The 13,565-nt window shown below is 37.1% G+C and overlaps 2 long non-coding RNA genes across 2 annotated transcripts; both read right to left on the bottom strand.

Annotated features, from left to right (window-relative positions):
- Positions 1-2,464: 2,464 nt before the first annotated feature.
- LOC148803057 (uncharacterized) lies at positions 2,465-11,360 on the bottom strand. The gene is made up of 4 exons (XR_016081461.1): positions 11,145-11,360; positions 10,572-11,045; positions 10,202-10,357; positions 2,465-2,584 (listed from the first exon to the last, which is right to left on the bottom strand). It is a non-coding gene; the product is annotated as an uncharacterized LOC148803057 (long non-coding RNA).
- Positions 3,698-5,671, bottom strand: LOC148803058 (uncharacterized). The gene is made up of 2 exons (XR_016080345.1): positions 4,454-5,671; positions 3,698-3,877 (listed from the first exon to the last, which is right to left on the bottom strand). It is a non-coding gene; the product is annotated as an uncharacterized LOC148803058 (long non-coding RNA).
- Positions 11,361-13,565: the final 2,205 nt, after the last annotated feature.

Raw genomic sequence — 13,565 nt, 5'->3', positions numbered from 1 at the left:
AGACGTGGCATTCAGGTTTTTGATATTTCGTGTGGCTTGTGTGGTACCTTGGCAAAATCTACTGAGCACCTGTGTATCCATTGCCCAATTTCTTCTTATGTCTGGGGGCATTTCCTTACGGCCTCGGAAGTTAGTTGGGTAATAATACCAAATTCAGTGAAGGAGCTGCTGAACTGATGGAGAATTGAGGGTCTCAGCAAGAAAGGAAATTTGGTTTGGAACACCATTCCGGCAGCTGTACTTTGGGCTATTTGGACTGAGAGAAATAACAATTTCCCATGGTAATTCTAAAAGTCCAGATGAAATAGCGCAGAATGCTGTGGGCAAGTTATTGTCTTGGGTGTCGGCAGCAGAGGACTTTAAAAATCAAAATTTGTGTTTGTTGTTTTGTTCTCAGTCTTGGATGAGATTGTAATCTGAGGTGGTCCTAGGCAGCCTTTAATGGCCTGGGCTCTATTGTAATGTCTCTTTGAATGAATAAATTACCTTACCTTTTACAAAAAAAAAAAAAGCACAGAAATCTTTCATCATTGAAGAGGCCTTTCAAATTCCTCCTTTCTAAACCTTCCATTTACATGTAAATCTCAGCCAATTTTTAATGGGCCAATCTCTTTGTTCCACATAGGTAATCTTCTTCTAGCTCTTCGTTTTCTACCCTCCTGGAATCCCTCCACAGAGCAGCTTCAATGGAGGTCAAAAGCCATGCTAAATAGAAACTATTATCAGAAAAGGCCTCAACCTTCCTAGGGATTTCTTCAGGCCTTACCCCACTCACCTTCATGGCCGCTGATCAGAAGTCTAAAGAGAAATCACTTTCAAGACGTGCTTCCATCTTCCACAAGTGGAAAGGTAGGCCAGCAACCTGAATGGTAACACCATCTTCCACAGAAACATTCTTTGAGTTTGAAACAAGGGACATCTCATTACTGTAGCCACTCCAAGACCCAACTGAAGATTCAACACACTGACATCGAGGTTGTTCTGCACTAAGTCTAACACTGCTTTAAAGTCTTCAAAAGGAGTGAATATTATTGGACCATTTAACTTTAATTCTCGATTATCTTAATTTCTCGATTATCTCAACTGCTATTTCCCTCCAGTTTTCTGGTTTCTTCCATACTTCAACCACTAGCTTCTTTTCCACTCTTCCTTCTCTGTGATGTATACCAATTTCCCAACTCCCCAGTCCATTTGCCAGAATGTGTTTTCCTGTGTCTATTTCCTTCTCAGGAGGACGTTTTACTACCTTCTCAGAACTAGGTTTTGCCACTTCTCCATTGATCAGTTTTATCTCATTCCCTTCCTTCATCAGAGTTAAAATGTCCTGCAGCAAGTTTTTAACCTCCCTCCAGTTTGATTCATTCCTCTCTTCAGGAAAGCATAATAGCCGCTTCTTGCCTTCCCCAAAAAACTCATACAGAGCCAAGAATCTACCTTTCTTGTTCCATCTTCTTTCTACAAAGTACCTTCTTTCATCTTCTTTCAAACTCTTCCAATTCATCTCCTTACCTGCTTGAAGTGCACCTTCCATGAACAGTTTGAACCACTCAATCACATCCAGCCCAACCAGATGTACCATGGTTTTTCTGATTTCTCTAATCTTCAATGTGGTCTTCCCCTTCACTCTGTATGTTTTGAATAGCAGGTCCTTTGCTTCAGCCTTTAGAGATCTTCTCCAGGTTGTTATCTGAATGAACTCCATCTTCTCCAGCCCAAGGTTCAATGTATCGACACGTATCGGCCCGTATTGGCTGACACGTATCGTTCAGGGACCCCTCCGATACGCCCCTACAGTGAGTGTATCAGGGGTCTGACCGGTTCAAGGGGTGGAGGAGCCCTAAACCGGCCCCCTGAACCGGTTTTGAAAAAAAATTAAAAAGTTAAAAAAACTAAAAAAAGAGGTATCGATTCGCCCGATACGCCCCTACCGGCATATTGGGTGTATCGATATTTTGAACCTTGCTCCAGCCTCTAGAGAACTTACCCTTCATTCTGTATGTTTTAGCAATAACTTTTATCAGATTATTGTCTAGAAGCCAAAAAGACAAACATCAAAAGGAAACTTGAACAGGAAGCTCAAGTCTTTCTTATTTTTGGTATAGAAATTGTGTAGCTCATGTCAAATTCAGGGAGTAGGATTAAAGGTCCATGAATTGAGCACCAAAAGGATACAATATCTTTTTTATTTAACAGAAAAAAGGAGAGATATAACTAAGTAGAAATTTTACCTCAACTATAATGACACATTTTATCAACATTATTGTCATAAAATAACGCAGTCATATTATTCTAAAAGAAACAACAAATGCTTTTCCAGAAGGAAAAAAGCTATTATATATGGCTCTTATATTAAATCATGGCTTCATCCATGATCATTCTAGGAAGAATTTAATCATTTATATTATCTAGTGCTAGAAACATATTTAAGGCTTCTAAACACCTGGAAAAAAAAAAAAACAGATTACTACATATGAATGTATGTTCTTGTATGCACACACAAATAAAGGTTGGGAAAAAAGTAGACAAATTCCTTCTTACCTATGTAGCCAACTGTTGTAATATAGTTCCTCAAGAGCTTGAAATCCTGCATGATACAAAAAAAGCTTGACGCTCAACAGTATAGAGAGATGACAAGAAAGTAATCCCAGTTCATCATAAAGTCTTTTTCTAATAGATGCTGAGTAGTTGGACAACACTTGCATTGAATTGCCATTGTTCTGGTAAAGTCAGTGAGTGTGAACATGCATCTATGTGTGACTGTAGCTTGTATAGATTGATTAACAAAAGAAGAAAGAAGGATATAATGCATCTACCTGTGACTTTTGGATTTATTATTCATAGTAATCTCTTAATTACTATTATAGTAAAATAATAATTTACTATTTTTGAAGTTGTTTGGGAGCTATTCCTTATTTGAGTGTCCCTATAGGTTATCTATTGGGTTACCATAGCTACAAAGTAGTAGTTAGAATTTGTCTTGCATCAGTTTCCTAGCTGAAATTGGAGTTAGTGAAGTTAGATTCAAGCCTTCATGTTTAGTGTATAAATTAAATAGATTCACTGTAAATCTCTAATTGGAATTTAAGAGTTGATTTGATGGAATAGTAGTTCATTTTGAAGTTACTTACAGGTAATAGAGTGATCTTCTTTTCCCTCTCTATTTCTTCTTTCTCTCTTCTATTTCAGATCTGAATCTCTACTTCTATTTCCAATGCTCATTGGAAGAATTTTAAGTTCAACTTAACATTCTGTAAGCCAACCGAATGAGGATGGCCTGTTGATCTTGAACTAAGGAGAAGAATACTGCGAGGGTAGGATGTGTATGGTTGTGGAAGGCTAAGGGTTCAAGGGAGTCTGAACCAGAAAATGGCTAAGGCTCAGAACTCAAGGATTGGAAGTGAAGGAAGAGGAAGAAGCTGGTAAAGGAAAGAGGAAAAAGGTCCTTAGCTTAAGACATTCCCTATTTATAGAAATGGGAAGGTTGGGTTACGTGCATGAGGCTACACATTCTAGAATATTCCTGGTCTTAACTGACATGAGGGAAGCAGAGTCTACCTTTATTTCCCTCATGGACACGTGTCTAAAGGGACCACAGGGTTGTTAAACCACGTTCTTGGGGACCACTCAGGAAGCAACACGTGTTCCAATGGCGGTGATCATGCATCTGACACCCTTGAGCACCTCTCCAGTGTCGAGATCCTCAACTTGGCCTCACAAGGCCCGACTTTGCTCGATCCAATAAAATCACTCTTCAAATATGCTCACGAGGTTCTCATCCCGCGAGATCCAGCTATTGGGCCTTGTTGAACACTACAAGACCGGGCACTATGCAAGGATACATTTTGTGGGATCCTCTCTCAGCAAATCTTGCCTGATCCTGCAAGGTCAACATGCCATATTACTGAGATACCCGTGAGGCGTTTGCTTTGCTTCTTAATTTCAACTTCCCCTGACACACTTAGTCGATGCCTCACTCTCAGACCCCTAACTTCATATCTGTTTTCTCATACATTCAATTTAATGAGATTGTCTACAAAGTGTGAGCAAACTTAAAAGAAAAAATGCCAAGAGATTCAAGATGCTAAGAAATAGCTACCATCTATAAAGCATCAAAACTCCATATTATAGATGAAGTGCAAGAAGAGAAGCAATCAGCTCTAGCTGAAAAGTTTAGTGTAGATCTAGATCTAGATTTGGGTGTTGAATGGGTTCTCAAAGAAATTGATGATGATGTTGACTACATTCTTGAAGAAAAGTTTCATCATGATGAGATGGTCATTCCTGAAGACAAAGAGCTAGTTAATGGAATGAAAATTTTGTTTAATAGGATGTTATCTTCTTCCTTAAAATCAGTTACTAGTTCTACTTCACCCTTTCTCTCGCGAAGTAGCTATTGCAATTAACTTACATAAATTTATTACATGAGTTAAAAGACGAGGTTGACAGAACCAACCCTTTCTGTCTACTCCCATAAATTTACCAATCAACTGGGTCTTCTTCCTTCAGTCAGGCGGTTCCCGAATCTCCTCCCAGCTTGGGCCGGCATCTTGGTAAAGTTTTCATGGCTCCAACTCCGTCCTTGAGTTCTGGCCTGCCATCTGCCAGTGAAGAAGAAGACACAGAGGATGACCTCAGCTTGTACGCTACTGAAGCAGATCCAGACCCTCGTGAGTTTGCTCTTAAAAGAGTAAAAGACCTGTTCACAGACAAAGGAAGTTGGGGTTGTGTGGAGATTCTCGAGCAGACCCAGTTGATCAATCCAGGCTACGGAATGTCTTCAGAATCAGACACCCCCTGTTCGCAGACAAGGGAGAGATTCGTCAACTTCCTTTCCTGACCAAAACCATAAATCGCACTCAGGGAGATCCCCCGCCCCCCATTCGGTTCTGTCTTCTCTTCAATCTCCTTTTTCTTGCTCTGTTTCTGCATCTCACTGTCTTTTCTCCCCTTCCACTCTTTCAGGTTCAAATGAGTTGCCATCCCACCCAATGCAGATCCTTCCATTTCAGACAGCTGTTCCATCAAAGCATTGGCAGGAAGGAGACAGAATTTGGAAATTGACAATATAGCCGGAACTTTGGGAATTGTGAAAAGAGACAAAGAGATGAAAAGGAGAGAATCTTTAATAAAGAGGTGACTAAATCTGGAAAGAACCACGAGAAGAACAGAAAAAAAGAACTAAAAAGGCTTCAGTGGGGTCTAATGGATCGCATCTCAAAGGGAAATAGGATGAATAAGGGGAACTCTGTCAAAGTGACTCAATGAAGAGGAATGTCAGGGGTTTGCAAGGTCAGCTCAAAAGAAGCCTAGTGAAAGTAATATTGAAGAGAGAAAATCCAGATATAGTTGTCCTTCAGGAATCAAAAAAAGAAGTCATCAACAGAAAACTTATGAAAGCCATATGGGGAATAAGGGGTAGAAAATGGATTGCTGTTCCAGCTGAGGGTTCCGCTAGAGGTATCATTCTAGCATGGAAGGAAGATGAAATTTCAGGCTTGGAGATTGACAGAGGTGAATTCTCAATCTCGGTTCTGTTCACTAATATTAAAGATGATTTCAGCTGGATCCTCATTGGTGTGTATGGTCCTAACTCTCCCTCTGATAGAGTGAGGATTTGGGCTGAGTTGGAGTCCCAGCATGAGGAGGAGGACATTCCATGGTGTTTAGTGGGTGATTTCAATGTCACCAGGTTCAGTTCAGAACATTCTAATGGTAGAACCCCAACCAGAAGCATGAGAAATTTCTCTAATTTTATTGACAGACAATATATGTGATCTCCCTCTTACCATTGGACTTTTCACTTGGTCAAACATGCAAGAAAATGCCATAAGCAGTAGACTTGACAGATTTTTGCAATATTAGGATTGGTTGGAGAGATTCCCAAACCTGTGTCAAGAACTTCATCCAAGATGTACCTCAGACCACCGGCCCATATTGCTGAACACCAAAAGAATCATCAAAAGAAAGACCCCATTCAGATTGGAAAAATTCTGGCTTCAACACAAAGACTTCAGTAAAAAGGTTGCAACATGGTGGGAAGACTGCAAAGTAGAGGGTCAGGCTGGATTCAAACTTCTTCAGAAATTAAAAGCTTTGAAGAAAAATCCTAAAGCTTGGGGGAGAGAAGAATTTAAAGCTGTTGAAGAAGAGAAAAAAATAATTCTTTCAAAACTAGAGGACTTGGATAATAGAGAGCAAAATGGGACCCCCAATGCCTTAAACAGAAATAAAAGAGCAGAATTAAGAAAGGAATGGGAGCAACTAGTTAGAAGGGAAGAGATCTATTGGAGACAAAGATCAAGAGTGAGATGGTTGAAAAAAGGAGACAATAATTCCAGATTTTTTTACACCTATGCCTCGGGAAGAAGTAAGAAGAACTTTATTTCCAAGCTCAATCTCAATCTGAGAGAAGTGGAGAATTCTGAGGAAATTTCTGAAGCTTTCCTTTCTTTCTTTAAAAACCTCTACTCCAAGGATAGTGAAAATTAGTTTACATTACATAATCGGGATGGAACTACCCTATTAGCTGAAAAGAGTGATTGGTTGGAAAGAAGCTTTGAAGAGGAAGAAGTCAAGAAGACTATTTTTAGCATGGACGGAGATAGGGCTCCAGGGCCGGATGGCTTCCCTGTTCTTTTCTTCCAAAAGTGTTGGGAAATTGTAAAATCAGATCTCATGGAGTTTTTCAGGGACTTCCATTCATCTGCCATTGTTAACAAGGGCCTTAACTCTACCTTTCTCTGCCTCATCCCTAAGAAAGGGGGAGTTTTGGAAGTTAAAGACTTTAGTTCTATAAGTTTGGTTGGGAGCATATACAAAATTTTGGCGGTTTTGGCCAACAGACTTAAAGAAGTCCTTGAAGATCTAATATCCCCAAATCAGTTTGCTTTTGTAAAAGGAAGACAAATTGTGGACAGCATTCTTATTGCAAATGAGTGTGTGGAAGACGGAAAATCCTCTAGGATCCCGGGGGTCCTTGTGAAACTTGATCTAGAGAAGGTGTACGACAAAGTGGATTGGGACTGCACTCTTGACTGCTTAAGGCTAAGAGGTTTTGGGAGAAACTGGATCAGGTGGATTAAAGGTTGTATTGGCTCTCCTTGGTTTTTAGTATTGATAAATGGTGAAGTGAAAGGTTATTTTAAGGCTAGTAGGGGTCTAAGACAAGGTTGCCCTCTTTCCCCATTACTTTTCACTTTGGTGATGGATATATTTAATTATCTCTTTGACAAGTCAATTCTTCTCAACTTGGTTAAAGGTTTTGAAGTGGGTAGGGAAAAAATTCACATCTCTCACTTACAGTTCACTGATGACATAATCCTATTCTTGGATGCCTCCATAACCAACATCATAAACACTAAAATGGTAATCGAATGTTTCGAGATTCTCACTGGTCTGAGAGCTAACTTCTGCAAAAGTAGTATTGTTGCTATTAACTCAGTGGAAGTGGAACTTCTAGAAAATTTCAAATCTTTGTTGGGGTGCAAAGTGGAGAATCTCCCCATTACCTACCTTGGGATGCCTCTTGGAGGGAATCCAAAATCCCTCAATTTCTGGAGATCAGTGATGGAGAAATGCGAGAAGAAATTATCGACTTGGAAAAAGTGTTATCTCTCCAAAGGGGGTAGGCTTACTCTCTTAAAGGCCTCCTTATCAAATCTACCAGTCTACTTTCTTTCTATCTTCCAGATTCCGACCAAAGTCAGAAATCAGATTGAGAAGCTTCAAAGGAACTTTCTTTGGGAAGGTGGTGGGGATAAGAGAAACCATTTAGTTAGCTGGAAACAAGTATACAGACCAAAAGATGAAGGCGGTTTGGGTATTGGACAGCTTAAAGAGAAAAATTCTTCTCTCCTAGGCAAATGGCTCTGGAGATTTCCAAAAGAACCTAGTGCTCTTTGGACAGCTGTCATCTCAAGTAAATATGGACAAAATACAAATGGGTGGGATTGCAATCTCCAATTGAACAGGATAAAGGCCACAAATCCTTGGAAAGGTATATGTTCCATTCATACTTATTTCCTTCCTTTTATAAGGTATAAAGTGGGAAATAGTTCTAAAATTAAATTCTAGAAAGATCTTTGGTAGGGGGAAGCTACCCTGAAAGCCTCTTTCCCTAGGCTGTTTAACCTCACCCTTGACCAAGAAGCCTCTATTTCTTCTTGCCTCCCAAACCAGACCGCTGAGAATTCTTTAAACCTCCACCTTAGAAGACCCCTAAGGGACTCGAAAATTTCTGATTTAATAGCCTTAATCCAAACCCTCGAAGATGCCTACATATCCCCCTCTCATTCTGACACCCGAAAATGGACCCTTCACCCAAATGGTGAATTCTCTTCTAAGTCTATGTTCAGGGCTTTGACTGCTGAAGATCAGCATTCCTCTTTTCCTTACAAGAAAATCTGGTGCAGCCACATCCCCTCAAGAATTTGCTTCTTTGTACAGGAAGCCTGTCTCAGAAAGTTAATACTTGTGATCTCCTATAGAAAAAACTTTTGGGAAGACGTTCCATTTCTCCTCATGTTTGTATTTTATGTCTCAGCGAGGGTGAATCTGCATATCACATTCTTCTTCATTGCAGTTTCACTCAAAGTATATGATCCCACTTCTTGAATATGGCAGGGTACAGTTGGGCTTTTCCAAAACACATTATGGACAACTTGAATCAATGGCAAGGAACAGGGCTTAGCAAAAGGGGTAAAGTCTTTTGGCAATTAGTGCCTCATGCGGTGATGTGGGGTGTTTGGGATGAAAGAAACATCTGTATCTTTGACAATAAAAGCATAACCTTGGAGGCATAGTTTTCAACGCGTCTACGCAATTCTGGGCGACACTGGGGCGCCTAGTCGCCCAGGCACCCGCCTAGGTGATAAAAATTTTATAATATGAAAAACTAACTTTTGGCTAGTTTCCTAGTTTTATATACCATTCAACATGTGTGTTAATTGAAAAATAGCAATTCTCTTTATTAAGAACATTAAATTTCCTCTAAAAATGTGGCAAATCATCACATCTAAAAGATAAAAATCTTTTACATATATTAATTTCATTATTTTCCAAAATAATGCTACTATAATAAGTATTTAGTAGAGCAAATTCATATTAATTAGCAGCTAAAGAAGGTTATTAACTTTATATGATAAATATTCAAGATGGAAAGTAAAATAGAAAAAAACAAGGATGGAGCTTCTGTTTTGTTTAATTATAGAGAGAATAGAAAAAAAATAACTTTACTATTCTAATTGTTTCTTTCCCCTTTCTTTTCTTTTCTTTTCTTTCTTTCTTTCTTTCTTTCTTTCTTTCTTTCTTTTTCTCTTCTCAAAACCATTAAATTTCAATAGTAAACCATTAAAACAAAATATAATTGATATATAGCATATAATAAAATGTATTAACACATACATTAATAAGATACAGCAATATAAATGATATTATAAAAGACACCCGCCTTGTCATTTTTGTCACCTAGGCAGGCGCTTAATCGCCTAGGCAGGCACCCAGCCGAGGGCGCCTAGTCACCTAGGCAACGCCTTGACAACTATGCTTGGAGGAGTTAATCTCTGATATTACCTATCTTTGCATCTTTTGGTTAGTGAATTCAGTCTGTTTAAAGGACTTTCAGTTAATGATCTTATCAGAGATATTCACCCCTTTCTGTTTTTGCCTCATCCCCAACAAACATCCTTGAGTAATCCAGGCCTTGCAGGTATTGGTGGTACAGTAAGGGACAAAAGGGGCAATATCTGCTGGACTATTAGTGGTCCAATCGGTTGGGCTGACTCCACAAAGGCTGAAGTAATGGCTGCTCTCACTGGAATCAGGAAAATAAAGAATTTGGGAATTCAGAATTTGATCATTGCAGGTGATTCAGCAAATACGATAAAATGGTTAAGAGACAAAAAAGGGGACCCTTGGAGATTGTATCACTATCTGACTGAAGCTTGGGATTCTTTGGATGGTTTGAATGTTAATTTAGTTTTTTGTTCCTAGGAAACACAATCATACTGCAGATGGCCTTGTAGGGGTTCCCCCCACCCCCCTGCTTTGTATTTCTCCTCTTGATCCCCCCCCCCCCCCTTTTTTTCTTAATAAATTCAGGTTAAATTTTCTCAAAAGAATTAAAACAACCAGTTAAAGTGATACATAAATGAAGAAAGAGAACAAAGAAAAGGAAAACATCACAGCATAAAACTTTATTCACCTTGATTTAAGAAGATATCAAAAAGATACTCAAATCTTTTAAAAAATGCCACAAGAATATCCTCCTTCCTTATTTGGCAAGAAGCAGAAGTCATTTCTTGAAGCACTGCATTCAAACATGTGGTTGGTCTCTTGTTATCCACATTCAAACCTATTCCTGAAAAAAAAAGGCATGCTTCAATAAATTAACCATTATCTACTTGTAATATCTGCCAGACAGGAACCATGGATAAATTAACTTCAGAATAATTGGAATATATGAAATTAAGCGAATGTGGTATTGAAAAGGAATAGTATAGCCAGATTGTTAACAAAAATATGAGAACACATGGTCTTGCCATGTGGTGAGCAGAAGGTTAAGACCTCTTTACCAACACTAACATTGAACTTCTTTGATTTATACGTCGAGGTGCATAGGATCCCTCCAACTTTTAGGCCATTTAAGTACAAATCATTTGGCACTTTATTTTAACATCCAGATGTGGCAAGCCCTGAAATTAGAATATGCTTTCAAATCAATAACGACAAACATCCAAAGTTTCAAAATACTGTGAAATTCAAGCACAGGCTCCAAATTGGAAAAGAAAAATTCCAAAAAAAAACTATTTTGTTCCTTTCCAAACTTGAGAAAACTCTTTTGTTCCTTTTTTCTTTTTTTTTTTTTCAGATCAGTAAAAGTAAACTATATCAATGTGAAACTATAACTTATAATGAATTTGGCATGTTGCTGCGCATGCATCTTTCCAAGCATTCAACAGAGCCTTTCCAAGCGTTCCTGTTGCTGTTGCTGCGCATGCATCTGTCCCTGTTGCTGCGCATGCATCTTTCCAAGCGTTCAACAGAGCCTTGAGTGTGTTTGTGTTTATACATACAAAACAAAACTTATAATGAATTTGGCATTCTACATATTGAGTAAATATCATTAAAGTCTGTCAAACTCTAACCTGTGTGATGTCTGCACCGGCTGCTCCACCATACTTTGTCACGTCAAAATCTTGGGCCTCTGCAACACACAACAAAAAGAACAATAGAAATACGATTTGAAGATTCAATTTGGAACCCATTTTCTATTCTTGCCCTTCTACTTTCTTCTTCCTCTTAGGATCTATTCTCAATTGGTGCTAGAGTTTAAATGTTGATTATATATATAATAGAAGGTGTTCATGGTCTTCCACTTTATCAAAGTTACAAAGGCCAAAAACCTTGCAAAGCCAACCACATGTCAATAGGCTAGGTTACCAATAACAAAAACTTTTCCTAAATATAGATCCAGATCTACAACTCATCTATTTTCCCTCTCATTTTCCTCGTTCTTCCCCTATTAAGGAGAGACCCATGTTTATGAGCACCTGACCCTACATGTTAAAATAGACATTTCCCTTCTTTTGACCTACCCTCTCTCATTTTCTCTCCCCTACCACCCCAGCTAAGTCATCTTGCCTTTTGTGTTATTTAATTAAATAAAATATGTTTTACTAACTTTTGTGTTCATCCAAACAAATAATACATATTTATGATTAACAATTCCAACTAAAAAATAAAAGAAATAATATTTCAAATTAGCATTTTATAACTATATGAAATAAATAATCTATCAAATTCAAATTTACATCAAATGGTGATTTTAATCATAAGAAATTTATACAAATAAAATATTAATAAGAGAATAACTATCTTAACACTTCAAATTTATAAATTTGTGCATGATATATATCTTACAATTTTTATATATTTGTATAATTATTAGTTGATATTTTAATCTATGTTATATAACATTAGGCCACTCACCTACTACCCAAATAGAAGAATAGTTTCTTTTGTTAGATTTAAAAATATAGTTTTTTATACAAATAAAATTATGTGGTATAACCATATGGTGAATCTTTTATGCAAAATTGGAGGAATTCAATGGTAGAAAACAAAAATGCCTTAAATATGGGATTTAATGAGAGAATGGGAGTTAATACCTTAATCATAGGTCTTATTGAAGGGAATTTGATGAATTAAAAGTGATGACAATGAAGACAATAATTTTAAGATTCTTATTAAAACTTATGTAACAAAGGTGGGTCTGGATCTAGTGCAAATACAAGTGTGTGGACCTAGTTGTGTAACCAATTGTAAATTAACTCATCAATGTTCCTTATGCTTGGGACCCACATGGGATATGAGCCTCATGTATATAGAAACACTAGTGTGTTCGCTTGTGATTGGCTACACACCTAAGTTTGCACACTTGTGTTGAGATCGAATGTGCTCTGTACACCAATCTCATAACACACTTAGCCATGCATTGGGAGCATCTCCCATGCATGTATGTTGTCATTAAGAGATGTTCCCAATGCACAAGTACAATGTGCTATGAGAGGATGGTGTGAGGAGTAAATCCAAATTTACTTGTGTTCATATATAGTAGATCTCTTGGCAAGAAAGACTAATTGAAGCATAATGTGCTGATGGATCTGTTGCCTTTCAACTTTAAGACTTATATTTAAATAGTCTTGTATTTTAATTTGTTGTTTAACCAAACATTCAAATTGATTAGCTTATCACCCATACAATAAATTTAATCAAGAGTATGTTTCAATTTTACTAGTAGAAAAAACATTAACTTGGTTAACAACCAAATGACCTTATTGGTTGACTATTGACCTATTTAACTAGGTCAATAGGACATGAGAAAAGACATTTTTTTTGGTATTTTTAGCAGTTTTCATTATTAATAACAATAAATTCTATTTGCATATTTTTTGTTTAATATGAATATATAATATGATATTAAAAGATATGCTCTTTTTTTGCAAATTTAGTAAAAATTGTTATATTATTGTTATTATTTAATTTATTAATCTCATGTTATCTTGTTAGGTTAGGAGGAAAATACAGTTTCAATTGATTTTTATAACATACATTTTTTGTCAGTGATTTTTTATCATATGCCTAAATCAATTGGTTACAAAAAACCAATAACTTAACCACCATGCTATTGTTGTAGCAAATCAAACCACTAAACCATTTAACCCAGTTTGTGGATTATGGGTCAAACATTAATTCTCTTGCTCCTGATTTTAATTTTATTTTTATCATTGATAAAGGATCATTATTATTTAGTACACTTACTTTTTTAATATGAAAAATACACATTAATGGAAATGAACCCACATTTTCTACAAAATTTCTATTTTTAAGAACCTTTTGTTTTTATTTATTTATTTTTAATTTTTATTACTTGAATTAAGGAATTATAGATTGACCCATTTAACCAAGATGATTAAATTACTTACCCACCACCTAGATGGAAATAATGGATCATTTCCTTCTGTTAGCATTATTGGTCCTATGTAATTTGATGATCACAAATTCAC

The sequence above is a fragment of the Nelumbo nucifera genome, chromosome 1 (assembly GCF_055504915.1).
Source record: "Nelumbo nucifera cultivar China Antique chromosome 1, China Antique-T2T, whole genome shotgun sequence".
NCBI classification, from domain to species: domain Eukaryota; kingdom Viridiplantae; phylum Streptophyta; class Magnoliopsida; order Proteales; family Nelumbonaceae; genus Nelumbo; species Nelumbo nucifera.
This window is presented reverse-complemented; position numbering and strand designations above follow the sequence as displayed.